The sequence below is a fragment of the Lampris incognitus genome, chromosome 3, assembly GCF_029633865.1.
Source record: "Lampris incognitus isolate fLamInc1 chromosome 3, fLamInc1.hap2, whole genome shotgun sequence".
Taxonomy (NCBI): domain Eukaryota; kingdom Metazoa; phylum Chordata; class Actinopteri; order Lampriformes; family Lampridae; genus Lampris; species Lampris incognitus.
The window spans coordinates 68898145-68913364 of NC_079213.1; the positions used below are offsets into that span (position 1 = coordinate 68898145).

General features: G+C 43.0%; 1 protein-coding gene across 2 annotated transcripts in view; it reads left to right on the top strand.

The window, feature by feature from the left end:
- Positions 1-1956: 1956 nt before the first annotated feature.
- nek7 (NIMA-related kinase 7) overlaps positions 1957-15220 on the top strand; it is an 88568-nt gene continuing 75304 nt past the window's right edge. For both annotated transcript variants that reach the window (XM_056275977.1, XM_056275978.1), the window contains exon 1: positions 1957-2323. The gene's annotated coding sequence lies outside the window, so the exon portion shown is untranslated. The remainder of the gene's footprint in view (positions 2324-15220) is intronic.

Genomic DNA, 15220 nt, shown 5'->3' on the forward strand with positions numbered 1-15220 from the left:
CTGAAAACCTGCAGGGGGGGAAAAAAGGGAAATAGTAGACATTATACTCTTCACGCTAAAAAGGCCCCAAATGAAAAGGAAATCCTTACAGTTAAATAAACAATATCAGCAAAATGAAAAAAAAGTTTTCCATTGGTTTAAAGCGCCGGATGAGTACAGAGAGCCACTTTTGGAACAATTGAAATTCGACACGATTATTAAACAGTTTTTCCACCAAACAGGCATGGAGGCATGCATGTTGAACTAGAGGATCTCTTGGTGCGGCTCCCCTCGCACACTGATGCATTACTTTTCATCCATCCATCTAATTATTCCCCCGGAAACCTGAAATTTGAAGATACAAAAGACCGTCCCTATCTGTCACCGAGCGCCATTGATCTTATTGAAAGAAAATGTGGGTGTAGAGGGAACCCAATATAACTCATGCCATTAAACTCCACACAGCATTATTCACATACAGAATTGACAGATTTTTGTGAGACGTTTCTTTTAATCTTCAGCTGTTGTTGAAGAAAAAGGATGAGAAAAAAAATCCTACACTCCAGGCATTTCTCCCTTTTCCATATTTGCAGTGAGGTTAACAAAAAAGGCTATTGAAGTAGGAAGGGAAAATACTACCCCACATAACTTGTTGATTATTAACAATAGGGATGGGAAGACAGATGTGTTGCCTATGTATCAGCTGTGTTTGAATTGTCAGTCTGAAATCAGCGTCGAAGCTTTTATCAAAGCAGGGTGAGCTGATCAATTCTGGTTGCTCTCGTTGTCCATGGAAGTCAATCAGCAATATGCCCCCCCCCCCCATAAATTCTCCTGACATTCCTTACTAACTTGATGGAGGATGAATGATTTTGGATGTGTCGGTCGATGACTGTGTGGGTGTGTGTAAATTAAAATGATCCATCTTTCTGCTTTAAAGACAAACGGATTTAGGGTGATACAGGGGCACAATCAGTGAATTTGTGGACCCACAATGCTAGATTTGATAGGTTGCTTCTGTTTTTAATGCAACCCAGAGGCACAGGTGTCTGCGTGAATACAATGCTAATACCTGTAAGCACAGAGAAAGTCCACCGCTTCTTAGTCTTTAGCCTATTCAAAGCAAAGCATATCCTCATACACACAAGCGTGCACTGCAATCACACGTGCACAAATGCACGCATGCACACACACAAACACACACACTGTTAGTCACTCACCCATCTAGAAACACCTCCACCTTTTCTCGGTGGACATCACAGAAGAAGAGTTAAGCCAAGTATTAAGTCAAGCCAAGTCATATTTTATTTGTACAGCCCTAAATCCCAATTTAGTTCCAGAGGGCCCCTTTTAAAAAAAAGTCAATCTCATTTCATTTTCCAGCAGATGAGAATAGACTGTGTGCAATGGTGCAATGTAAAACAACCCCTATCCTTAAACCCTTGATATGGGTGAAGAAAATTTTTCACAGAAAGGAGAAAAAAAAGTTATCAGGGAAAAGCTTAGGAAAAGCATCAGAGGAGGGATCACTTCCAGGACAGCTATAAGAAGTGCAGCAGAGGCCAAGTGGGAAGAGTAGACAAGCAGTTCATTCGATACAACACTTTAATGCTGATTACACAAGTTATAGTGAAGCAATGCATAGATAGATAGATAGATAGATAGATAGATAGATAGATAGATAGATAGATAGATAGATAGATAGATAGATAGATAGATAGATAGATAGATAGATAGATAGATAGATAGATAGATAGATGGATGGATGGATGGATGGATGGATGGATGGATGGATAGATCGATCGATCGATCGATACAGAGACAGACAGACAGACAGCTAGATAGCTAGATAGATAGATAGATAGATAGATAGATAGATAGATAGATAGATAGATAGATAGATAGATAGATAGATAGATAGATAGAAGCATCATACACCCTCGATGATGCTGACAAAAGTAGTGGAAACGAGGACGGAGGCTCAAGTTGCCGTCTTGAATTCCGCGGCATCTGACAGCTCCCCTCCATTCCTTGACACTCGTCCCTCCCCTTCGCCCCGGGAATGCTGGGTTGTTTACATTACTGGCACGGGTCAGGAGCGGTGAGGGGGCCGAGTGTGACTCTGAACAACACGTACTCACATCCCGTCTCTAAACCAGCCCGGGGTGCTCTCTCCAGAAACTTTTCGTGCCACGCAAGAGAGGCCCGCGGAGTCCACTTCAGTGCGACCTTGGAAAGAAACGGGAAAGTCAAAGCAAAGACGACGCCATCACCACCAACCACCGTAAGCAGAAGAAACTCGGCGTGAAGGAAGAACAGCTAGCAACCAGAGTCCCACTTCCTGGTAAGAACCGAGCCAGCGTTAGCTTCCAAATGCACTTTTGACTAGCTAGGAAGAAAATGGACTGTATCGAGTGACTGGTTGAACATGCTGTGAATCGGCGCAGATGCCATTCGCAGTTGGCCGAGAACTGACACACTTCTCAAGCACATAGTTGTCGTTTTCCCCCCAGGCTTTCCAAAACACCGGCTGAGGTTTCTGCCAAGTTCGCCTGCTAGCTTAGCCACGTTAGCCTAGCTATAGCATGCCGACTAACGCTGGCTAACTTTTCTACCCTAAACGGGCTAACTGCCAGACTAGTTACTTATTTTGGCCACTGGCGATTTATGCAAATCGATATCAAAAGTGTATGTATATGAGCCGAAATTCAGACGTCTTGACTGATATGAGTCGTTTCGAAACTTTTTTTAAGCACCCAGTGACGTTGCGTTCTTGCAAAAGTGACAGCCATTTAAGTTACGCTAGCTATTTCGACTCCCAACTCCACCGCAGCAGCCTGGGCGACGCTGCCTTCGACGTCGTGATACTTGTCACTTTCTCAAAAAGCGTCAGCTGTGATCGGAAAGCCCAAACTACACATAACTTCCAGTTTTTACTTCTTTGACATTGTAGAAAATGTGCCCCTCTCATTATTTGTAACTTTGGGTTCCGTGCGTGTGCGTGTGTACGTTGCACGCGTGCATCCGTGCGATGTGTTGTGTTCGTCTCCCAATTATAGTCGAATGGGGTTGTGCACATCCCTAAATTAGCTCTGGGATGTATAGCTTAAGGTCTAGATGACACCTTCAGTAGAGCCAGAATGCAGTCATCACTTTTTTTGTTTATAATCTTTTGTCTGTTAAATCCACTAACTTGCCTCATCGATGTTTGGAAGTTCCAAGTTACTTTTCACGTTGTGTACTACGACATAGCTTTCGCAATCAATATAATGTCTTGTCTTTTTGTTATTTTCAGCAGTTGTACTGAGCAAAATTTGCAATGTTTTGGCCTTTCATCAACTGTCCCCTCTGTCTGGAAAAGGTAGCCAGCCATTCCTTAGGTGAAGTGTTGATTGCGGATGATCTGTGTTGCATTGGGTATGTGTGTTCAACACACTCTTTGACTTCAGTTTTCTTTTAACAAAAGAGATATGTTACTTGAATACGCCTTCACAGAAAGGACCGATAAAAAGCCACAATGGTGGAAAAGGGCAGATGTTTGCTTTTTATACAGTAGGTTACATGTTCTGGTAAAAAATAACTGCAAAACCTTGACACTTAAAATGAAAAGATGCTTCTGTCCAGCTTTGTATCCATCACAGTAGCTGGGGGTAGGGAATACACAACCTTTTCTTGTGGACCATAGCTGGGTTGCACATAGGTGGAAAACTGTGATTGTGTGCCGTGCTGCTGTTGCTGCGTATTACAACCAAATATTTCAAGTGTCATTCCATCTCATTTGGCTAGATTGCACAGACATGATTCAGACACGACTGAGTGGGAACCGACGTACCTTGTTGACCCAATTATTACTCACTTCTTTGTTGCTACATTCAATCATCGTCAAAGACAACAGGCGTTGGTCGTGCCAGCATCATCAGGTGATTGAGATGAGCACCGACTGGCTCTGTGAAGTCGACTATCAAGGAATGTGTCATGAACCTGATGATCAGCAAATGGCTGCCAAACGGTTGCATCAAACAGGGCTGTAAAGTGTCAACCACTGTAGTAGTCAGAGAGCTCTGCCAGTATGCCTTGCTTAATAATTTCTGTTAATATGATGTGGGTAATAGTTGATCATCTTTGGCAAAATGTCAGTATTTTGCCTTGCTGTATTGTTTGAGGGAACTGAAGGTGGCTAAGCTACAAGTTGGTTTCACCAGCTGAGCTAAACCTTTTGGACAGGCAGATCCTTAAAACGGGCATGAGGGGATAGAGAAGGGAATTTTACAGTAAAAGGACGATTTATTTTCTGTTTTACTCCATTATTTGCCGAGGGAAGCATCAAGTTAGCAAATTACAAATATTTATTCATTAAGAAATAGCTGTTTTTTATTACAAATAATATAAACATGGAATATATGTTACCCTCATCTTTGTGTTAGGCCAATGTCCAAATTAAGTGTGGAAATAAGGCCCAAGCCCTACATGTCTCAAGTGCAGACACATTTCTGGCAGCTATTCTTTCCGCTACCAAGATTTTCTGTGATTAGACTCGAAATGTCAGTCGTTGGTGTGGAGATTTATGTTGCAACTCTTATTGTGCAAGCTGTGATGTAGTGCTGTAGAATTTACGAAATCCTTTTATTCTGTGAGTGTTCCCTTTGTAGCCCTGGAGCTGGCCACTTTTACCGGATTAAAGATCAGATGAGACATTTGTCATCTGACCACTTTAACAGTCATCTTGCCCTGGGGTTTTTACAGCGAGAGGAAAAAAAAAATACTGACGACTTATTTCCTTCTTGAGAATCATACTTGAGGGGCGATGCCTCCTGGGGCTATTTTTGCTACATTAAATTCTGTCTTTTTCATGATGTCAAAGATCTTGGGTCAGCATTCTACAAGAGTGTTGCGAGGCCAAGGTAGTTGGCAATGAATTGGGTCATGAGCTTGGTTAGTTTTAATATAGTATTGCAAAAGAATATTAGATTTAGGCCCACCCAATAGTAAAAGAAGAAAAAAACTAGGCATAGAATTCACAGAAAATGTAGAAAAGGGGCTTTCCTTTTAAGACTTAGTTGGCATTTGTAGTAAGATATTTTCTCTTGGCTTGGCAATGAGAGTGGGCAGTCTAAGCAGCTTCTTACACTCCCTTCAAACAGCCAGCCTGTCAATATTTTTTTTCATATCCATCTTCCTTCTATCTTATGAGGGGTCACTGATGTTCCAAGGATTCAAATATCCTTGGAGGATGCCTCGCGGCTCCGCGTGTCACGTGAAAGTTCTCAATTTCACTGAGGCATTGATCCCTTTTTTTTTCACCGGGCTCTGCTATGCTCTGAGGGGAAACCGACTACAAAGACATGCAAACGCAAAAATTACTGACCCTCGATCCCTCCTCTAGTCTACGATGCGCTTTCAGTGCCACCGGGTCAGCTCAAGCCACGACCAAACAATATCAGCTGTTTGCTTTGCTCCGAAGGCAGTTGGAAAGGGTTTTATGTATCCTTTCTTTTTTCCTCCTGCTTTCACGGTCATGTTCTCGTGTCTGTGTGTTATATCTGGGTGTTAAATTCTACTCTATTACTGCGGATCACTCTAATTGTTTTTAAAGATTTTTGGAATAGCAGTTTAATGGTAGTAATCGGGTAGTATTCACAGAAATTGTTTCTTAAGTAATAGAAAAAAATGCAAATTTTATACTCATCAATAAAAATGCCTCCGAGGTCAAATCACATCCATCTTTAGATGCAGTGTGAAGGCCTGTATTTGGTATGGCGAGCAAATTAGACCGTATTGTGCAGAAACACAATGAAATAATAGCATCATTAGCTAATTAGTTCTTACACATACATTTAAAGAGTTGTCAACTTAGAAAACTAGTTGTTATAGTTGATAATACATAGCAATTATATGTTTATGGTCTCAATAGTAGTCAGCTCAGAGAGTTAGTGTTAGCCTGTGCTTCTGAGACTGTAGTCTGTGCTGCAAGTTTTCTGTTCAGTCTGTTTGTGTGCTGATGGCAGATATTTTATGCTTTGCTTATAGGTACACGACTTTGCCCGTAGGACACTGAATGTTTTGGGGCAAGCCCCCTGTATGTATTCCACACATGTGCCATTAAACAGCGCTACCAAAGCCTTGTCGGCAAATTGTGAACTGTGCTGGAAAGAACGTTTTCATGCAGCGTCTGCCTTTTATTGGAGATCACGTACTCCCCTCTCTCCCTTTCTATCTCTTTTGATTATCCGAACACAAAACTAAAAATCCCTCAGGATACAAATTCACTTTCATGGAATAATTACAAGATGCTATATGCCACTTGTAAACACCACATCAGTGACAGCGACAGTATGCATTTGTCATGAGATGAGACAAAAGCAGACTGAATTTGCACTCGTGAACAGAAAGAAGGGGAAGAAATCTCTGGGTTGCTTGCTGACTGTGCTATGGGCGTTTGTTCCAAGTTCACCGCAAATGAGTCTTAATGTTTCACACGGGATTTGCAGCAGAAGAGAGCAGATTTGTGTGAGAGCATCTTGTTTTGAAAGACTGTCTGTCTAAATGTTTTACCCTCCCCCTCTCTTATGTGTACAGCCAAGGACAGCATCGCCCCCCCCCCCCCACATACACACACATTTCTTTTACTCTGATTTATTTCTCAGCTTTTTTTTCAATCTCATGCTTTATTCTCCTAAGTTGTTTGGGTGCCAGTTACCCCCTCCCTCATCTCCCCCAGCTCACTCTGTGTCTGCCGTGACTCAGAGCAGTCCTCCTTGGTCTTCCTGTTCTCTCGATTTGGCCCAGGGCTTTGAGGCTGTGGTCAAGGCTTGGGGGCAAAAAGAAGAAAGTGGAGCCATGATGAAAAGCTGCCCCTAGCTCCTGCTGCCCACCGTGCCTCCAAGCCTCCTGAGCGCCTGCCCTTGCACCCCCCCATGCCACCCATCTTTTTTTCCTCTCTTGTACCCTGTTGCTGTCTCCAGGCATCCTACCGCCTCAGCGGCTACACACACACACACACACACACACACACACACACACACACACACACACACACACACACACAACCTGATGTATCTGCATCTCCCCATCCAGTCCCTCCCTTTTTGCCTGCTCCTCTCCTGGGGGTCCCCTACCCAGAGCCTCCCTCCAGCCTCCTTCTCCATGCCCAGTCTGGCTCAGTGTCAATGGTAGACAGGCAGCCCGGCTCCCTTGGAGCAGCAGGAAGCAGCAGCAGCAGGGGTTAGGCCTATATGGCGCTGCCGGCTGGCTCTGTCAGAAGTCCTGCCAAGCCTGGGCCGAAAGACCTTTGCCAATGTGGTGCGGTAGTGGGGCACTGAATAAAAATATTTTACAGATGTCGGAAGGCAGGCATCAGGAACCAGTAGCAACAGCTTACTCAGACCAAGGGACAGTTTATAAGTGCAATGCAAACCCTGTGCGTGTGTGTGTTTGTGTGTGTGCATGCATCTATGTTTGAGTTTGTGGTTTTTGTATGTTTTACAGGAGAAGTGATGAAGAAGTAGGTTTTCATACATTGGTGAGTTGAATAGAGTTTAAAACAATAGTGGTGGTGATGCAAGATTATTTGGGGGGAGGTTGTTTGGCTGATATACGGCTAAAGGAAGGAAAACAGGCTGGTTAGAGGAGGAATCAGTTTTATTACCCAAGGTTTTTTTTTTTCCCCTACAAACAAGGAATTTGACTTGGTCGGTTGCTTACGTAGCATTTGATGGAACAAAGGTCTCACTATAGTGCATTAAAAGTACAACCAAGCAGGGACGATGGCAAAATTTGAAGAAAAAGAAAGTTAGGAAATGGTAGCTTCTATACAGCATGCACACGGCCTCTCAGAGCACAATAGATTAGGAGGTGATGAATGCCATTAATAGGAGAAAAAACAAAACAGAGTTATATACAGAATCGGAGATTATTACCTTCATTGAGATGGATGTGGTGTTATGGAGTTGGTTGTGGCTGGAGTTGGGGAATTGAAGGCACGTTGCACCAGCCTCATACTGTGAGAACCAGCTGGGTGTCCAGCCAGCTCTGGCTTGGCAGTCTAATAGTGAATATTTAACATTGCGCCACATGCTGGAGGTTTGCTGTAAACAGCAGACGACGGGCTTCATAGCTGCAAAAGTCTGTTGCAAGCAGGGCCTTAGTTGTGAGGCCCACCTAAAAATGACACACAAGCAAGCAGCACATCTTGAAGTTATGGTTTTAGAAGAAGGCAGATGGCACGGGCTGGTGGTGTCGCTGTGTAAAAAAAACCCCACCAGGATCCCCTGATGAAAGCAGCGCTCGCTCGCTTTGAACAGCGAGTCTGTCACGGTTGGTGTCTGCCGTGTGGCTCCGGGTCAAACTGTGGTACGCAACTCCTGGAATTTGTGCTTTTTAAGTTTTTTCATGTTCAAATCGGCTGAAGGGGGGGAAAAGTAGACGGGGGGGGGACGGGAAGTCTCATTAATATTAATAATCTAATATAGGAAGATCGGAAAGGCCTCCCTAGTTTACTTCCATCCATCTACCGTTGTCGAGCTAATCTGTTTCTACTGCTCTCCCTCTCTTGTTCTCTCTCACTCATTTGTTTTTATCTGATTTCTTTCTTTCTTTTTCCTTTTTCGTGTCTATTTCATTTTCATTTATTTCCTGTGCTCTCACTTCATCATTACCTCTCTCCTTCTCTCTTTGCAGTCTCAGCAACTGGCACTTTCGCTTCCTGAGAATGTGCCAAAATAAACGGACCTATATTTAGATTCCCATAAGGTGTTTTGGATAGAAGGGCCACCTTTGCACCAGTGACCCGCCTGAAATGAAATCTCATCATAAAAATTGCAATTTTTGCATGCATACAAAGTCACCATCCATATGGAAACATTATATAACATTATTTTCCATACAAAATGCCTCCTTTCGGATAAGAAAACAAGCTACCGAGTGTTGGTAAACAAGTGCGAATGTCTTCTTCTTATCCTCCTGGCACACTCTTCAATAAAAAAATGGCTTTTGCAGTAGAGCTGGAAATATTGACAAACTCAAATATCACAATGTTTTTGACTGAATACCTCTATCAAAATGTGACCATATTTGGGGATGACTTCCAGAAGTTATTTACACACAAGAAAATTTGACGTTGGTAATGTCAAAATGTCGTCATTATAAATGAGGATATGATGACCAAGCAGGTAGACATGCATTGGTAATTTCGTTCAGCTAATACAGTCAGAAAGCTTCAGAATATTGTGCCACTTTACTGTCATGCAGCCTTTAAAACCAGGGAATGACGACTCTGAGTTGTCTCTTGATACTACCATAACCAAAATCCCAGACGATGTGTCATGTTGGATGATGATATCGATACTATAGCAATATATTTCCCAGCTCTATTTTGCATATTTTTCTCACGAACCCAGTGCGTGCCATTACATGCTGCATTGAGAGTATTTTCATATTAATGATCACTTGCATGCCCCGCGAACAATGGCGTGATGGGGAAGATGAAAAGTGGAGTGCGGGTGAGTGCTGCGAAGAGCCATTTGCATGAAACCCTGACGTAAGAGGAGCTTCAGCTCCTGCAGTAAATTGCATTAGAAATGGCTTTTCTTGGGTTACGTTGATATTGTCGGACGCGTGGTCTGTCATAATATCATGGAAATTCAACTAATTAATGTGTAGGGGTTGGAAAAGTAAGGTGAAAATGGGTTGAGTGGACTGAGCGCATTTTGAATCCTTAATTTAATATTAACAGTCTTAGGAATATTGCCTATTTATGTTTCCCCCAAATTTTTATCTTCTGATATGATTTAGTCTGCAAGGCCGTTGCACATGCAGAGATCATCGGGATGTTGTTTGGTCATAGGATGCAAATCAATTTGGGGGAATGCAAAAAAAATGCGATCAAAAAATGATTTCAAATTTAGTGATGTATGACTTGGCTACAAATTCTTGAGAAAAAAAGAAAAGAAATTAAATGAATATCGGGGAACTAGTCATAAACTAGAAGGCCCTCAAGTATCCCTCAGTGTGAGGGTTTGAGTCTGACATTTCTGGAGGTCATAGTAAACTCAGAAAGAATGTGTGGCGAGGGTGAGACCAGGCAAAACTAGGTGAGGGAATAGGGACAGTCTCTCCCAACGGTTCTGGGATATTTGCCCCATCTTAGTGAAGTTTAAAACCGTAACCCGCAAATTTTTTTTTGTTGTTTTGGTTATTTTACCCATTTGAAACTTGATGGCGATGTGGGCAAAATATGCTGTAACTTTGTCCAACAGAAGCATGACCACATCAGCGTCACGTTTCAGTCTTTTCTTCCTGCTGGAGTCCTTTCCAACGCGTACGTGTTTGCTGCTGCACAAGTGTTTGTCCCGACTTTGTCCCCCCCAAAAAAAATCAACAGTTGCGTACGGATGCTGTAGAGGGTCTCCAACCATGGTAAAGATGCCGGTTTAGTATTATATAGCCTGACTCCGTGATCCAGATGGATAAAATAATGACTTATTAAGGGAGAGAAGTCATGGATTTCAGCCCTTAGTTCATTTTAAATACATCTTTTACTGGGCGAAGTCTTGTGCTGTAACCTTTATGGACTATGTACGCAATTCCACGGGACGATTCGTATGTGATAAAGGTTTTCTCTGCTTCGCTGCTGGTGCAGCCTCGACGTCAAAATCGTGATCTACACATCTCTTGAGAGATGGATTTCTATTGTCAAATAACCCCCAAGTTTAACAGAAAAGAAACTCTTGATCATTTATCTACTCCATATTTTTTTCATCCTCTAAAATTATGGATATGACATCCCGAATTACCGTGATGGATGCAGTAGGTAATAATTACAATTACAGGACCTTTCCAAGTAAAACTAATCCTGACTATAAAGAGCTTTAGTGGTCTGTAACCTAGAAAAAAACCGGCTTAGATGTTTGACCCCATCTCTTAGTCATAAAGGTTTTTTTTCCTTCTTTCTGGCTCATGTCCACAACCTAGTGAAAACAGTACGGCAACCCACTGGTTGAGAAACGCTGCCCTTGGAAAAAAAAAAAAGAAGTTGGCGGTCAGTTGGAGTCTCTCCTGAATCAACGACTCACACACCTCTGCTGGTGTCGCCTGACACAGGCTTTCTCTGTTGAATTACACCGACCTGTGGCTGTTGGGTTTTGACAACAGGGCAAACGAGGTAATTAGCTCCCCACAGAGGGGAGCAAAAATGAATGAAACAGACTTTAACGCCATCTTGGGGACTTCATCCTAACCACCGGCTCATTGAGTATAATGATTTGATTCGCTCTTTCTGTCAGCCAAGAGGGCAAAAAATGCACATATCTATAACCTAAGTGCATGCTATTTGCCATATATTCTAGCCTCTTCCAAACTAGTCACAGGGGCTTGGGAAATTCAATGTGAGTAAAAAAATTAGTTGGGGGGGCTAAGGTTAAACGTTTCTTAAAACCTTGTTTAATTCTGTCTGTTACCCATGACCTTATAGATGGTATCGTTTTGGGTGAGTAACTACGATGTACTTATGGGCATGAAAGCAAACTCTGGCAGTGCTTCCTGCTGCCTTCAGTTACACTGTGAGATGGCTCCTTTGCTACAAAAGATGGCTCCTCTGTGTGCCTTGAAATATTTAAAACGAGGAGGGCCCTTTTTGATTGGACTGCCTGGATGCCTCTGATGAAGGGAAGAGGATGCGAAGAGATATGAAGACTGGAGATGAGGAAAGACTGATGTTGAGGTTCAGTGGGGATGAATAAAGAGGGGGGGGGGGGCGGAAGAGAGGACAGGGGAAGAAGACAGCAGTTCCCCTCTCCCTCTGGGTGGTGTTGAGAGGAGGAGAGGATGAATGTGGTGACAGGATTGAGACAAAGGGCACAGGCAGACAGCCTGAGACTATTCTGTCGTAACTTGTGAGGGGATGTGTGTGTGTGTGTGTGTGTGTGTGTGTGTGTGTGTGTGTGTGTGTGTGTGTGTGTGTGTGTGTGTGCGTGTGCGTGTGCGTGTGTTTGTGCGCGTGCGTGCGTGCGCGCATGCATTGTAGAAAATATGCTCTTCTCATTATTTGCAACTTTGGTTTCGTGTGCACGTGCACATGCGTGTGTGTGTGTGTGTGTGTGTGTGTGTGTGTGTGTGTGTGTGTGTGTGTGTGTGTGTGTGTGTGTGGCGGCGGTATGTAGAGAGCTGTGATATTACCTCAGCATGACTTTCCAGATTCTCTATATCACATTCCTGTAAATTAGCGATCATTTTGTCAGCTCTCCTCAGTTCCAGCCAGGGAAACTCGTGTGACTAGTTAACTTTGTGTTGAGGCCCATAGGAGTGTGAGGTTGGGCAAACAGGGAGGTTTTGGAGGAGAGGACATGTTGCCAGGTTTGCGGTACAGTGTCAAAATGGGTTTGTCAACCAGGGAGTCTTATCTAACCCGTGTCCCTTAAATTTGTCACAAAAAATAGTGGGTCTTTAATGTGTCTTGTGTTAAGTTGATATATATCTTTCCCTGGGTTTGAGTTTTGGATAAACAAAATGTCACATTTGACATTTAGCTGTAGATGTTGTGATTTTGGAAACGTGGCTAATGTGTGGAGTTTTGCAGATGTTGCTGTTGGGTGAAGCAAGAGCGGAGAGTCCAGGCTCTGGGTGAGGGCCGGAGCAGGACTGACATCTCTTCCTGAGCTGAAAAGGGAAGTAAGTCCCTGGAGGCACAGAGCAGAGAGGAGAGGAGAGGAGAGATAGGGTAGGAGGGCAAGAGTGGAGTGAGGTACAAGCCCTTGGGGGCAGTTTTATCCTGTGATTCTAGACTCCTCACAAACTTCTCTCTCCTACACACACACACACACACACACACACACACACACACACACACACACACACACACACACGCGCACACAGCCACACATGGTTGGAGTGTTGGGCGATGCACTCATGCAAAGAGGAATGAGCGCTTGAGGATTAAAAATAAACACACAACCTCTATGTTTGTCTATCTGTGTATGCATGGGAATATATCTGTTTATGTCTCGATGATGTCCAACTATATTTACGCCGAAGTATTTTGCCTCTTAACCACAGTGACTTACCACAAGTGCAACAGTCAAAAAAGTCTCAATTGCAAAATCACCCATTCAGTTGTGAGGCATGCAAGGGATCAAGTGGTAATAATACTAATACTAATGATAATATGATGACGATGATGATGATTGATAGTAGTATTATTATAATAAGAGTTATATTACTCTGCAAGAGCTGTAATAAATAATAATACTAATGATAATATAATGATGATGATGATGATGATGGATAGTAGTATTATTAATAGGAGTTATATTACTCTGCAAGAGCTGTAATAAATAATAATACTAATGATAATATAATGACGACGATGATGATGGATAGTAGTAGTATTATCAATAAGAGTTATATTACTCTGCAAGAGCTGTAATATGAGTAACATTCCTACGGTCTTACATTACTGATATATGATGGAGAAATGGTGGATTAAGTAATTAAGTCACACTAATTTTGAATGTCAAAAGTGGAAGCTGTCTTTTTTAAAAAGTTTGTTTTCAGTGTGATTTTTACCACTGAGGTTTAGCTGCTGTTTACATTGGTGCTATTTGTTTCTCAGTGGCCAATGTGTGCATGCATCATGCCAGGTATTAACCACCATAATATAATGTGTGTGTTTTGTATTCTATGTTCAATAGAAGGAAATCAGTTGTGTAGGAAAAGACGAAATCTTAATTGATGGACAATTGGTGAAACAAATTTGGCTTGACGTTTTTTTATGATCAAAACCTCAAGTTTGAATTTGATTCTTTCCTAAACCAGGGTAGATGTATTTTGTTTCTTAAGATGTCTGAAATTTACCAAATAAGTTGTTAAATACAACTTTATGTTGGGGAGTCATTTGCTCTGGCCCTATGAAAACATGAGCTTGTGTACACTCATACACAAACCCTAATGCAGACATGCATGGACACACTCACAGTCTGTCTTTCACTCCTTCTATTTGTCTCTTTTCTTCCTCAGAAAAGCACCGTGTTTGACCCCTCATTGGCTAGCAGTACCTCTGGATTTGGTTAAGAGTGTGTAATGAAGAGTAGTTGTGTGTGTGTGTGTGTGTGTGTGTGTGTGTGTGTGTGTGTGTGTGTGTGTGTGTGTGTGTGTGTGTGCGTGTGTGTGTGCGCCAGCAGGGTCCACCACAGAAGCCACAGTAGGCTGAGACAGAACCAGAGCCAGACCCAAACTTGATTTCTGTGGAGCCACGTTCCCTTGGGCCCACTGTTAGCATATGGGCGTGATGTATGAGTGTCTTTAAACACCCAGTTAACATGCATCTCAACAAATGTGCATCAGTTTTGTGTTTTTCGATGTAATTGACGTTATTGTCTCGGCCCCAATTTTTTTGCTTTGGTGTCTCTTTCTCTCCCCAAAGGATGTCAAGAGTTGCCAGGGTTGAGGTAAGGTTCCTCAGGGGTCAGGGCCTTGTATGTTTCCACTGCTAGTTGTGGAGAGGTGAAGGCTTGTGTTGTTCCCCCGAGCATGTGCGAGCGCCTGGGCCCGGTAAACCCCGACGGCCTTCAGCGCTCAATGCTAGTGCTCGGGGTATGTAGGGAGACATGCCTGGGAACAGCTCCTCTCACATTACTAATGATTTGACATCTTGCTCATGTCATTTCCTCTTAGACAAACTTCGACACTGACGCAGGGTAGCTGCTTCAAACCATACAGGGAGAAAGAGGGGGGAAAAAACACACGTGACGCTAATATTCAAGAGGTGGTTGGTTTTGTGTGCAGCGAGAAATAGACCCAGTGTGCCAGATGTTATTTTATTTATGCTACATTGTTTGATAAATGTGAAAATCTCAAGTGACAGGGCTCAGCATCCCAGCAAAGCAAAGGGGACATTGAGGTGGCTGCAGCTCTCCGGCCGTAACTGGAGCAGGACGGCATACTGGGCTAGAAGCACTGGTGCGGCTATACAATTAAAACGAACACAACTGCAGGGGTGCCATAAACTCTTGATTCCCGTAGTCATGGGAATTAGTATTGTTTCTTTTATGAAGGAAGGAACGTTAATTGTTGTGCCCCACTGCATGTCCAACGAAAGATGCCTGTGCCTCGGTGACCTCAGTTCTCTGTGCTTCGTGGACTGTTGTAATTGGTTATCGGCTTGACAACCCACTACAAGTCTGCGGCATCTAAGTGTAGCTTTTATGTGTATATTTTCCCCTCTTTTGCAACTTCACCTCGCCTGGTATCC